Source organism: Hippocampus guttulatus, chromosome 16, assembly GCF_054856545.1.
Source record: "Hippocampus guttulatus isolate MCC_2025c chromosome 16, RoL_Hgut_1.0, whole genome shotgun sequence".
Lineage (NCBI taxonomy): Eukaryota > Metazoa > Chordata > Actinopteri > Syngnathiformes > Syngnathidae > Hippocampus > Hippocampus guttulatus.
Genome location: NC_141276.1, coordinates 9,079,085 through 9,093,281, shown reverse-complemented (window position 1 = coordinate 9,093,281; position 14,197 = coordinate 9,079,085). Strand labels below are relative to the sequence as shown.

The window sequence follows — 14,197 nt, the reverse complement described above, 5'->3', positions numbered from 1 at the left end:
CTTTGAGGCCTATCCTCGCAGGGGCTGCGTGTTTTCTCAAACTTTGTGTTTTAGCAGAATAAAAGCACGGCTCGATAAATTGAAATTTCATCGGAAAATTCTTTTCTTTCAGTCCTACAAAACAAAAGAAATGAACTCAAATACAGGTTCACCTTCCGAAGATCGCTGCCAACCCCGTTCATATATTAAAAATAATTTGGAATGTTTCACATGTTGTTGAGAGAGACTTTCGGCATGATTTGCTTCACAAATCTTTACGCAGGCGCGGGATCGGCTGCGGTTTGGGATTGTGGGCACTGGCCGGGAATCACAGGTAAGATGTCAGCGCATCAAGTCGAATCCTTCCACTTTAAAACATACCATCCTTGTGCGCTCAGTACCAAATATTTTGTTGTCACCAACCAACTGTCAATTTTTTTCATTTAAAAAAAAGTGTTTTCACACGGAACTGGAAGCTAAACCAAAAATGTTGATGAAAGCTGAAAATGCAAAATTAAGTTAACTAATACAGTAAATTTATTAATTTTTGAAAAACATTTTCTCAAATATTCAAAACATTACAAAAAAGTCTGTATGAATACTCCAAAAGCATTCATTTACTGTCTGCATACAAGTGTTACCGTAAAGACCAAAGAAGCTGCACAAGTGAAAGTCAGATCACCATACATACGCAGATTCAATTCTAAGCAATATCATCTCATAATATGTCTGGGCTCCTATGGAAAGGCACCAATTGAGGACCTCCGCTCTAACCTTTTAAATAATTCACTATATTCCTCCTACTCACTCAAAAAAACAAAACAAAACAAAAAAGTTCATATTTCATAGCACACCCATGAATATGCACTTATTTACATTGCCGCAGTTACCAGTCTTGCATTGGGGAGCTCAAACTTTGATCCAAATCTGTCAATAACACACACACACACACACACACACACACACACACACACACACACACACACACACACTCACACACATACGCGCACACGCTCTCTCTTTCCTGCGCTACCTCCTTCTCGTTTGTTTCTCAGCCAAAGTGCTGTGATCCATCCTGAGAGAGTTACAATGCATGAAAGGCATGCTAAGTTGTCCTTGAACTGCTCCTCCCAGCGGGGATCACGCAGCGTTATGTGGCTCATCGGCGTCCCCGGCACGCCGTTAAAGACAGCGCCCAACGATAGATGAACGTCGCTGGCTCATCAAAACCGTCACCGCCCTTTCCCCGGCATCATCGCCCCCGGTTCAACTCATGTTTGATATGTCTGACAATGAGGCATGCAAAAAAAATAAATAAAAAAATTCAAGCAGTGGAGTTGGAATACAAATAAAACAAGTATTTGGTCATGTTTCATTTTTGTTTGATGATTTAGCCTTGATAAGCCACTGCAATAAAGTCACAGATGGTGGAGTGGTCCACTCGCCTGACTTCACGGTAGACAGCGTGGGTTCAGTTTCCACTCCATGATTGTATGAATGAGAGTGTGCAAGGCTCCAGATGATCTGTTTTACTAGGAACACGGGGGCCTCTAACCTAAAATTTTAGGGCCGCAAGTCGAAATGTATGGGCACACATTGTCACAACTTGAAAAGTAAATATTCATTCCATTCATTTTTACGATTAATGTTTCGGGACCTTCTGGATATATTTTAAATAAGTTGTTCCATCGGTACAGCTTCTGGAGTAAAATTGTAGCGCGATATACAGTATAGATGCCACACGATGTGCCAAAGGACTACAATTGTCTAAAAGAAATGCCTCAACTTACTCCAATACTTCCTTGGCAAAGAAATACTCGGATTGCTTTAGCCTGAGCATTAAAACAGCAAGTAGGTGAGTTTTTGTCAAATAATTGAAAATCCGTTTATTTTTTTAAAAACGGAATAGGCAAGTTTGCAAATGCCAAACTGTATATACTATGTTTCATTGCCCTTCACTCCACTTCGAAAATAGTACTGCAGGAAATTGTAAAAAAAACAAAAAACAAAACGATGCACAATGGATGCATTGGTCAAAGAAAAATATGCTCACGAGCCAATTGAAACAATTGATGGAATCATCCATTCGAGAACTATTTCTCAGTGACAATAATGATCTGCTGAGCTAGAAATAAAACCTGGAAACACATCAATACAATGTGAATGCAATCTTCCTTTCATTCAATTTGCGGCTTTTTTTCCACCATCGACTTTTGTGAGTAGTCAAAGTTTGTGTGGGGGCGGATCGCCACAAGGACTCCTGCCTGTGTGTGTGTGTGTGTGTGTGTGTGCATAGCTGCAGGTCCTACAGCAACAACAGCGATGCCAAACTGCTGGAGGACCGGAGCAGCACTCCCACTCCCAGCTGGTGAGTAGAAGGGGTGGGACGGCAGTGGAAGGATCCGGCACGAGCGCCAGCTTGCTTTGGCAGCCCGATATCCTCATGGACTTCTGCACTGGAATATTTGTGTGTTTGCAGAAAGCCATGTAAGAAAAACAAAGCAAACCATGCCGTTTTTGTTGTTTTAATAACAGGGGCCTGCCATGAATTATTCAATGCAAATAGATACTTGCTTGGGATTTAATTCTTTATTTATTTGAATTATTTTTTTAAAGAAAGCACTAATGTGTGTAGTTGCCATGCATGACTAGAATGCCTCAAATCCAACCACTTAAAACTCATTCAGTACAAGCCAATTCTGGACCAAGTCTGAAAAGACGTTTAAAAACATCTTTGGGAGTGAATGAGTTAAACGTCTCAAGTTTGAGATGTCTGCCGACCAATTTCCACGAAAGCCTTCATGCTGAAAAAAAAATCGCGTGTTGAATTGACTCCATTTTATTTCATAAAGTGGCTGCACAAGAGATTGATATTCTACTATAAAAACCTATAAACCTATAACCTATAAATACCTGGACCCAGTTGATTTTATTTGCTCCATGTAGAGCACTTTGTATGCAGCGATGGCTTTTTGAAAGTGATTAAATAGAGTTGAGTTGAGTTATTTCATGCAATCACTTGACGTGAAACTGATCCAATTCAACAAAAACTTTTGTTCAGTGCAGTGGCCTTTAAACGCTTTCCAGTGTTGTTTATGCGCTCGAGAGTGGAAGCCATTTTTATGAGAGTGACCTACAACAGCAATAATATGACAAAAAGTGTTCAAATGGCTTCCCGCGTCTACCCGATCGCACTCATCAGCGCAAATAGCGGCTGCCTAGCCACCAGGCTGCAAATGTCTCCTCCACTCTGCACTTAAGGAGAGCTAAAGAGTACATTGGGTTCCTTTTTCCTTGTCTCGTATGCATGAAAACCATGTTGAGGAAACACATGGAGATCTTTAATTGAGCACAGAAATGCTCATGAGCCTTGGTTGATGCTACTACTCTTTTGCTTCGGTTGTGGCCATTTTTGTCACATACTGACACTGCACAATGATTTTTTTTTTTTATTCTTTTGCGCTTCTACGACCGTGTCAAGTTTCTATGTAACTGCAAGATCAGTTCTTTTCATCAGTACAAAATACCCATACATTTTTAACCCCTCAAATACCAGTTCCACAATGTGTAGTAAGACTTTGCAAATCTGCTTTTACTTTGGCGAACGATGACCAGACAAGCAAATGAATCATCCATCCATCCGTCCCTTTTCTGATCCGCTTTATCCTCAAAAGGGTCGCAGGGCGTGCTGGAGCCTATCCCATCTGTCTTCGGGCAGTAGGCGGGGGACACCCTGAACCGGTTGCCAGCCAATCGCAGGGCACAGAGAGACGAACAACCATCCGCGCTCGCACTCACACCTAGGGACAATTTGAAGTGTTCAATCAACCTGCCATGCATGTTTTTGGAATGTGGGAAGAAACCGGAGTACCCGGAGAAAACCCACGCAGGCACGGGAACCACATGCAAACTCCACACAGGAAGGAATCGAACCCGGTACCTCTGCAGTGTGTGCTTGACGCGCTAACCACTGGACCACCGAGCCGTCGCAAATGAATCCGTTTCCAAAAAAAGTTGGCCATTATTGATATATTTTCAATCAATATACAGGTATATTTAAGCCTTTCATGCACCCTCTATTCCGATAACATGATAAGCTGTCCACTGTAGTAACCGTTGTCCCTGAAAGGGTTAAAGAGCTGAAGGTGGAAATTAAACATTCAGACAAAAAAAAAAAAACACCCGCATTTTCTATACATTTGCTTCAACACAGCTAAGTTGCTCCAAACAAAAATGGAGGTGGACACAATGGGCCAGCATGGAGCCCAGAGGCTTCACAAGCGGCTTTGCACACAAAAGCCCACTGTAGCATATTCTTCCCTTCATTTGTGTTCTTTACAAGTCTTGCTCATTCGCCCGTCATGCCCTTCGCTAATTAACGAGTGTCCCTGTGTTTAATGCAGGTATCGCGAGCTGTTTACATCCGCGTGGGCACAAAAGACGATTTTAAAAAGAAATATGACAGCCAGCACGGCCCGCCGCTCGCAGCCATCTAATCACCAATTAAACAGTAATCACTGAGAGACGAGTGCGTTGATACTGTAAACCAATAAATTAGGCATACATAATTAATGGCGGCGTTATGAAGCGGGCGGGAAAATTGCGCCGGCTTCTCCAACTGTGAGATGGCGGCTGTCTTTAATGCGAATGATATCAACACATGAATCTCCCTTTATCGCTTTTATGTTATATACATGCATTATCATTGTCAACAACAACATCTTTCTCAATCAGAGTGCTCTCATAACATGTTGCTCTTGAGAAACGCTGAGAGCGGGGGGGGGGGGGGGGGGTGGTAAAACAAAACATTTAACGATAAGCAAAAAGCTGATAGCAAAGATAAGGAATAATTAATTGCATTTGCATCCGTGCACACCCCCCCCCCCCCCCCCCCGCCAGGGACAAAATCAAAATGAATCTGATGGCAGTGTAGTTAATATAATTGGACGAGAGTAAATAGAAACACGGGTGAGACGCATGTTCCACGAACGGGAAGGTAAATGCCGATAGGAAAAGAAAACCTATTTGGGCAGCTTGGTACCAAATCAAACGGCCCGTGGACCGGTGCAGGAAATTGTCCTATGTGGATTTTTCCACGTAGTTTTCTAAAATCCAGCCGACTGTGAGACCTCAAAGGTGTCTGTGATTTGTGGGTGGGGTCAGCAGAAAGAGGAAGAGAATTGCGAGCGTGCTTCTACTGTCAGCTGATGTTTGAGAGAAATATTGGTTGGATGTTTTCTTTGGGTTGGCCCGGTGGTCGAGTGGTTAGCGCGTTGACCTCACAGTGAAGAGGTACCGGGTTCAATTTCAGCTCCGGGCTCCCTGTGTGGAGTTTGCATGTTCTCCCCCGGGCCTTAGTGGGTTTTCTCCGGGTACTCCAGTTTGCACCCACATTCCAAAAGCAGAGAAATAACTTGAAGGCTACCCCTATTTAAGTTAACAAAGGGCAACTACATGCCATGTAGCGTTTATTGTTTTTATTATTTTTGTAATTCTTGTCATTGGCATCCATTTGGAAGTCGGCGCTTGGACCAGCAGTGAAAGGCCAACTTTGAAAGCAATTATTCTGTGGTATAATATCAACCAAGCATGACTTTTAAACACATCGCTAAATTACATGAGCAATGCGGCTCTAATTCTATAAATTGCTGTTTAGCATAGCGCATGCTAATGTACCATTAGAACACTCAAACTGAACAAGTGTGTCAGGGATAATCCAATCAATTCTATTCAAAAATTCACTGTGCATCATTTACATGTATTTCAAAAAATAAATGAAATGATATACATGGCCCGCAGGGAGAATGTTTGCTATGCCATAATTTATAGATTGCGAAGCAGATCAAGGTCTTGCTCTCTTAATTGCACGAACAGACTACATTATCATTTTAAATAGCGCAGCACGTCTTTTTGGATCAGCTCTTTAGGGCGTCCGACACCTCGACGTGTGGCACATTTGACACGCGACGTCAAAACGAGGAATATAAATGAGGCGCAAGGCACTACGGCGGATATAACATCATTAGCGCCACCGCAGAATGGCTAATAAGCAGCACAAACCCAAAGAAAAAAAAAAAAAAGGATCTTCTAATCCGATGCATTCATTTCAGGAAAAATAAGGGTTTCTCCGGCCTTCTGTGGTTTTTGTTTCCCTCCTCCAGGACCAGAGTCCTGTGGGTGTTTTATCCTCCGTGACACCATGCAAATCACCTCACGTGTTTTGTGCACTGACAAAAAAAAAAAAATTTAAAAAGCAGCGGGGCAGATCACATTAAACCTTTCATGCTGAGCCAAGTTACAGACTCTGTGATTGTGACCTGCAACGGAACGATAGCCAATTAGGAAGTGGTCCTGAAGCTCACCTGTTGATCCGACAAATTATTCAGGATCAATTCATCTGTTGTGATCAGGCCCATTTTTTACTCAAAAAGTACAAGTGGGTTCATGTGGACCCTTCATCTCTTTGAAGGCAAGCGAGTCTGCACAATCGAGGGTTTGTTTGACAAACGGCCGTCACGTTAACAATTTTTAATGGGGGGCGGGGGTTCATCTGAGCTCCAAAACCGACAACCACAACAAAAAAAAAGGCCAGTGAAAGAAGAATCAGTCTTCACTCTTCTATCATCAAGTAGTCTCTTTCATCTCCTACCTTTTCTCCAGCAACACATTGTAAAGTTGCTCCTACAGTACAGAACTTCAGCCATAGCGCTTTTATGGTTTTACTAACAACCGGCAAGGGAACGAGGACCCAAAATGCATGTTTCAAAGCACAAAACAATAACCCGGCATCCAAATGAGCCGACAACTCCGAAGCAAAAAAGTTTGGGATGAAGTTTAATTAAAGAAAATCCAACAGAGAAGCAAAGTAGCAGCATGCGGCAAGATCCTGAGTGCGTTTTGTAAGTTTGCGACAATTAAAAGTACCAAACAGGCTATTAAAGGAAGTGACAAGTAATAAATGAGCACTCAGGTGTGCATATACAAAACCACTCTGAGACAATACTGAGCTTATGTGAAAGACGGAAAATTAAAGCCGCGATGAAAGATTTTTGGAACCGCCCATTTTTAAAAGACACCTCCATTTAAAGTTTATACTGCGAAACTAAACACAAAAGAGAGACCATTACACATTGCGGACCTAAACAACCGCATAGCTTAGCCTTCCAAGTCTCCTAACGGTGAACGGCATCTACTGTAAGTACGATAACCATGAAAAAGAAGCGAGAGTCCCAGTCATATATTCTTTATCCTCTGTGAAAAACGAGTGATGTTAGTGCTGTACTGATGAGCTGAGAGGAGTTTAGATGTGTCACTGAACCATATCTTCATCTGTTGGGTTTTATGCTGCAGCCACACCAGAAAAAAACTGTGTTTTGTGATAAAAACAAACAAAACAAAACTGTTGGATTATTTTCAATTACATCTATTCCTGACACGATTGTATTTTTTTAAAAATGCACAATGTATTAATATTTAAAAAATACAGGATACAATTGTGAAATGTTCACGTTTGAGGCAGACCCTTTCGTTGCATGACTGAATTTTAACATTCGTGACTTCGATTCCATTCAGTTAGTGTCGACGTCATTCCGGCGACCTTAAACAAAACAAACAAAAAAAAGTTCAAGGACCTCCCAGCAGAGGGCGTCCAGTCAAGGGCTCGGCTTATAGAAGCATTCTTTTCCATATCAATATCCCGGCAGCCTGCAGCTTCGAAAGAAGACTAATTTCATTATCAATCCATGCAAGTAATGATCTCATTAATTCACTCTTGAATCATTTTCAGCTGAGTGGATATTAACCTTTTGCTCGTAATCATTAATTTTCCGCCGGAGAGGTGTGGCCGTGTTTGTGGTGCAAACAACACAACAAGTCCTGACATTGAAGGAGCTCCTGCGTGGTGCGTACCAGCTGACTTCTCATGCTCCGATGATCAATGCATCGATCGGCCTCGCAAGTGAGCTAATCTCTCACCCCACACACTAGCTGGCTTGTGCCCCAAAGGTGACGGGCGTGTGTGTGTGTGTGTGTGTGTGTGTGTGCGCGCGCGCGCGGGTGCATTTCAGGGCTTTTGTGTGGTTTGCTCATGCATAAATGGTGAGGACAATTATCATGCTCTGAATACGTTGCAGAAGGCTAGCAGGGATTACAGTGCGATTTGACTTCACTTCTTTTCCGTCTTAAAAAAAAAAAAAGACTGCCTTGTACTTTGAAAACGGGCGTGAAGATGCCGATTTATGCTTTCCTTTCACCTAACTATTTTCACCGACTAAAAACTGGAAATCAGGAGGGTTTTTTTTTTTTAGCTCTGTAGTCACAGCACGCTCCCGTTATCGCGATCGTTTCGTGTAGAGTGTTCATTTCAGCTGTTTGAGATCAGTCTTTTCCTAATGTTGGCCTTATGAAAATATCAAAACATGTTGTCTTTGCGGCAACACGACACAACCAACAACCAGCGGATGAGCTCCAACAAAACCAGAAACAGGAAACTCAAGCAAGAGCACGACAGGGAAAAATCTTGCTTGGTGGTGGAAAAAAAAAGCCAAAAGAATCTAGTTGTACTCTTGCTAATACTGCAGTGAACCTGCAAAATTCATCGTCTTTGTCAAATCTCAACCTGAAACTCGGCTGTGACCAAAAACTCTAACTTGTCTTTAAATGTGAGCAAAGGTGAGATGCTAGTTTTTGAAGGGGCTTTTTTTTTCTCTCCAATCCAAATCTTCTAATGCGCAGGGTGCTTCAGATGGCTAGAGTGAAAGTAGAGGCAAATTTTTGCCTGGTGGATGGGGATTGTCCATGTTCAGTTGTTACTGTATGCTTACTTGTTGACTTGGAACAAATTGTTCAGTAAAGGGGTCCCAGTGGTCGTTTTAGGCTTTAACTCAATCCCCAATCGATTGTAACAATAAATTTGGGGTGATAAAGTTCAGGAAAGATTGAAAAAAAAACCCTCAATAACTTTATTCCAATACAATTTTAGGGTTTGTTGTTTACCAGGATGTGCATAATAGGAGTACAGTATCTTTATTTTTTTGCCGAAGTAATTGTGGCAATTTTTTTTTGTATATTGTTAATCATTTATTTTTAAGGCTAATGTTGTATGATGAGTTTATTGATCGAAGAAATTAAGGAAGGGATGTGTACCGTATCCAAATTTGCTGCATGTTATGCTCCCTAAACCCTGCAAATAGTTGACCGCATTGCCATGTTTCAAATCCGACCTCACAATCCACAACACAGGTTTTTTTTCTGCCACATCTCTTCTCTCTCTAGATCTTATCCTTGGGGTTTGTTTGGAGTTTTTTTTTTTTTTTCCCTCCAAAGAGGGCTCACAGAGGTGTCAGTAAAGTGGAATGATGGAGGTGAGGCCTCATGCGCGGGGCACTGAAAGCATAGACGGGAGCATACAATGCATTATGTAGTATATGGACCATATTGTATTAAAATGCAGCGTGCATCAGCGGCAAAGATGCTCGCATCACAGTTGGACGCGCACACTTGCGTGGACAGATGTGTGCCTGTGCGAGAGAAGATTTGCGTCAAGCTGCTCTTTATTACCTCTCTCAAGTCACACGGGGCTGATGCAGAGGCATGGTCATTATTAGTGCTGTGTTTTTATATCAAAAGGAAGCTATGGGGCGGGGGGGGGGGTCACGGTTAAAAATGTACTGTATTATTTGTTTTCTTTTCCACTTGGATGATGGATGTCTTCTCTATCTTTGATTAAATTGCTTCGAAAAGAAAAGTTACACGTTCCAATTGGGCGCCTGAGCAGAAATGTGCAATAGAAACAATGAGGCAAATTTTGGACTGTTTGTAAAAGTGAATGATTGTTTGATTATACACACACACACATACATACATACATAAATATATAAACACACACATTTAAGCGGGGCGGCCCGGTAGTCCAGTGGTTAGCACGTCGGCTTCACAGTGCAGAGGTACCGGGTTCGATTCCAGCTCTGGCCTTCCTCTGTGGAGTTTGCATGTTCTCCCCGGGCCTGCGTGGGTTTTCTCCGGGTGGTCCGGTTTCCTCCCTCATTCCAAAAACATGCATGGCAGGCTGATTGGACGCTCTAAATTGTCCCTAGGTGTGAGTGTGGGCGTGGATGGTTGTTCGTCTCTGTGTGCCCTGCGATTGGCTGGCAACTGATTCAGGGTGTCCCCCGCCCACTGCCCGAAGACGGCTGGTATAGGCTCCGGCACCCCCCGCGACCCTAGTGAGGATCAAGCGGTTCGGAAAATGGATGGATGGATGGACACATTTAAGCGGGCCATGTCAGACAGAGAGACAGACAAATGATGAAGCAATTTCACATGAATTAACACAACAGCTGAGACAAATGACCAAATTCAATTTTTCTATATAAAAACTGTATTGCCGGAAAGCAAAAACATTCTATTTGCCTGATGTGGCCAAATACATAAGAGACACTGCAGACAAGGTGATGTCAAAATGTCAGACTTTCATTGCATCGCAAGCATCACCGAGTGGAATTGAAAAAATTGAAGACTCGGTGCAGCAGCCCACATAGCTTGGTGTACGACAGGCCAAGCTTAAATGGCACCCTGTGGTGCTCTTTCCATATTTTGATGCCAACAGAAAACTATTTCAGATATCATTTTTATGGGCAGTGACAAGAAACGCCACCCCGTACAGCCGCACGTAACGCACGGAAGTCGTCACTGCGCCGAAAAGAAATGAAATCCACCCTTTGTGTAGAACAGTTAGCAACTTTGCTAACGTGTTTGCTTTTGCATTACCTCAATTATCTTTTCTGGATCTCATCCATGCCAAAAAACAAAAAACAAAAACCATCCATTCTCACTTGGACTCTGAGTTGCTGGGCAAATAATAAATAAATTAATAAATATATAAAAACCCTGCGACTGAATCATTCATTGACAGGAGAGACATCAATGCGTCGTTCCTCCAACCTAGCGGTTGCGGCCGACATCCCGATGCTGACAGAGCATAAATGAGGCGGGCGCTCAAAGACATGTCAAATTCTGGCCCCCAGCAAAAGCAAACTTGGACGAGCGTAACGTTGCAGAGCTCGCCAGAGACGTACAGTCGGTGCATACAAACATCAATAGCTGCTCACACTGCTGTGGTAACATCAACATTGCTGTCACATTTTACCGGTGGTACTAAAGGGTTTCGGGGTATTAAAGTGCAACCGGGAAGGGGGTGGGGGGAACAATAGCCTTGGATGCATCCCGATGGGAATATGGCCGGAGCTGCTTTCGCGTAATGAACCTTCTCGGGATTAAAGTATCCACGCGGCCATCTCGCCGGGCGTGCTGTCAAAACAACAAGACGTATGATAATGCGTGCAACAAATGAGCCCATCTCTGCATTGCAAACGTCAATGTGCTCATTTTTAATCACGAAAACACAAAGCGACTCTTGTTAAGGAGGATTCGGCCTATAGGCGAGCAGAAATAATACAGACGCATAGAGGAGGAGAAAGAAGAACTCCACATGGGAGATTTAAAAGCATATGCATTTGCAGCAATATGTACCAAAAAAGGGGGGGGGGGGAAGAGTGAGGAATGCTTATCATTTAATTGCGTAGGAAGCTGTCAGTAGGTGACATCAGCTCAGATAGTCAGATGAAACAAATACTAAAAAAGAAAACAAAAAAACAAAAAAATAACAATGAATGTTTAATGGAAATATGGTGCAAGCAGGAAGTGGCGGCGGTAGGGAGATGGGGAAATATTATTTACATTCATCATAATATGACCTTTGTCGGGACAACTTTTATTATTTCAGCTAACAATTTCCATTGTGCTTCTTAGAACTTTACACGGGAAAATTTAGTGCACGTGGATGTATGTTGATTATTGCACTCATAATACATTTTATATATATTGTGCTTTCCAAGCCACCCAAGGGCAGTTTACATTAAAACAACACGTTAAAAAAAAGTACAATAAAAAGTAAAAGCAGTAAAAGAAGAAGAATCCAAACAACACACATAAACTAAATAAGCCTTGCTGTTAATTCCTGTAAATTCTTTCATGCACCCTGTAAACTGATAACATGATTAGCTGTCCACTGTAGTAACCGCTGTAGTAACATCAGTAAAATCAGTCATTCCGACTCACACTGCCAGTGATGTTGTATTTCTACATTTGTCAGTTTAATGGACTAAATCATAATGTCAATTTCTGCCAATAAGAGCTTAAAAATGATTCCAAGGGAACGAATGTATTTATTTCTGCCTTCCCTCCTACCGACAGCTGTTACTCCAATTAGTACCGCGATAACGCATGAAAAATGTTTTGAAATAAATGAACAAGCTCTCTGACATTGTCAATCAACGTATTCTGTTTGTTCTGGATTCTAATGAAACCGTGCAGGTGGAATTAATGAAGCGTCCACATGTGAAGGCGTGTCAGGGCGTGCAACGGTGATTATTTATAATCACGACCGAAGTTAACACCCATCGCGGCCACTCCTTCCGTGAAAGGAGGACGACGACACGCTTTGCCGTTCGCTGTGGGCCAATGAGTTTCACATTGTTTCTTGGAAAAACAACACGGAGCTGCGTGAAAACGGTCAAAATTACCCCAATTCCAAATCCAATGCGCAATTACCTCCAACAAGGAGGTTCTGAGTGATTAACGACGGAGTTAACACCGAAATAGAAACAAGTGACTTTAAGCCATCATAAAACTATTTTAATGGGTGACTTTTCGCTCATGTCACATGATTAACATTCATAGCAATGTGAAAGGATGTTAAGCGGTATTAATTCTTAGGCTGTACTTCAAGTGTGACAAGGAGTGACAAATTGACATGGAAAGACTGAAGTCAAGTGTAAATAACAGCTCGTGGATGTTCAATGATTCATTTTTTGAAATCAGAAGTTTGCCTTACTCCTCCCCGCCGTTCTCTCCCCAAAAGACCCTCTGTTGTTTTAGCAGGTTAAATAATGCAAGCGGAGCTTTTCATGAAGTGGGTCGTGCATATCGTCGTCAAAACCAGGGCGTTTCTGTAGCGATGGTCCAATTATGAGATTATTTTCTTCAAATTGAAATCCAGGAAATACAAAGCCAGGGGATATCATTCGGCCAGTCAAATGGTTGATTTCGGAGCGGTTTCGCGAGTGGAGCAAGTGGGTGCGTATGAGGCAGGCAAGCGGTGAGTGATGAAGCTCGTCAGTCAAAATGGTTCACGTCGCACTTGAAAACATTCAGGAAATCTGATTGGAAATACAGTCAAACCTCGGTTTTCGAACGTCTCTGTTCTCGACCAAATCGGTTTTCGACCAAAAATTTCGAGTTTTTTATGCCTCGGATGACGCCCGAAAATCGGTTCTCGAACAAACTGAGCGCTCTTGAATGCGCCACTTGACTCCTCTCGCCTTCCTTACGCCAGGAAGTGACGCTTCCTCGTGTAGCGTTCCATTGCGAACAGACATGTAGAATAAAGATTTATTTTTTTAAAAGAGCGTGGTTTCGGTTTTCGAACTGCCTTCTGGAACGTATTATCCTCGAAAAAGTAGAAGAGGTATGACTGTACCAATTTATTTGTTTTAACCAAATTTTCTTCCACAAATATGTCAGTTTTCCAGTGTGGGGAAGTAACAAGAAATATTGTTGCATCTGCCAGTCGGATATAAATATTTGATCGTGAATTACAATGCATGCCCTACATGACAATGTTCCTGATCTGGGCTTTAAGACATTTTACACGAGGGGAATCTGTTTAACTTTTAATCGAGAGGCCGTGTGGTAGACGCGGAGTACGCGTTCAACAAATCACCTTTTGCGGCAATTTGCATCAGGGCGAGGCGTTCAGGCGTTGACACAAAATCAACGGCGTCCGCAGATGACGAGGTCAAAAGGAGAGGGCGGAGGACTATTAATTAAAAGTCAGTGCGCGATACGAGTCGAATCGGGCCCCGTCCGCTCGTTTCTCGGCTGACAAAGAATCATTACGCCGGATGTCAGCGCAGATCAATATTCTGACAGGGTCGGAACCAGAGGTCCTCGCCTAAACCTGTGCGCCGACCGGAAACCTGAAACGGCGTTCAGGCTTCGGGATGAGGTCGAGTCGACGTCCCCGACCGGGCGGCTCAGACGGGCCCGATGGCTAGATTGCACCGGCGAGACATCATTAAAAGTCTTTCTTACCGCTTTGCTGTGCATAATTCATACGCGGGCCGCTGAAATATAAATGTTGCTGTGTTGCAGAAAGTCT

The 14,197-nt window shown here is 42.8% G+C and overlaps 1 long non-coding RNA gene across 1 annotated transcript in view; it reads right to left on the bottom strand.

The window, feature by feature from the left end:
* The window catches only part of LOC147192945 (uncharacterized), a 127,942-nt gene that overhangs the window by 110,271 nt on the left and 3,474 nt on the right, over positions 1-14,197 (bottom strand). The gene's annotated exons all lie outside the window — the stretch shown is intronic.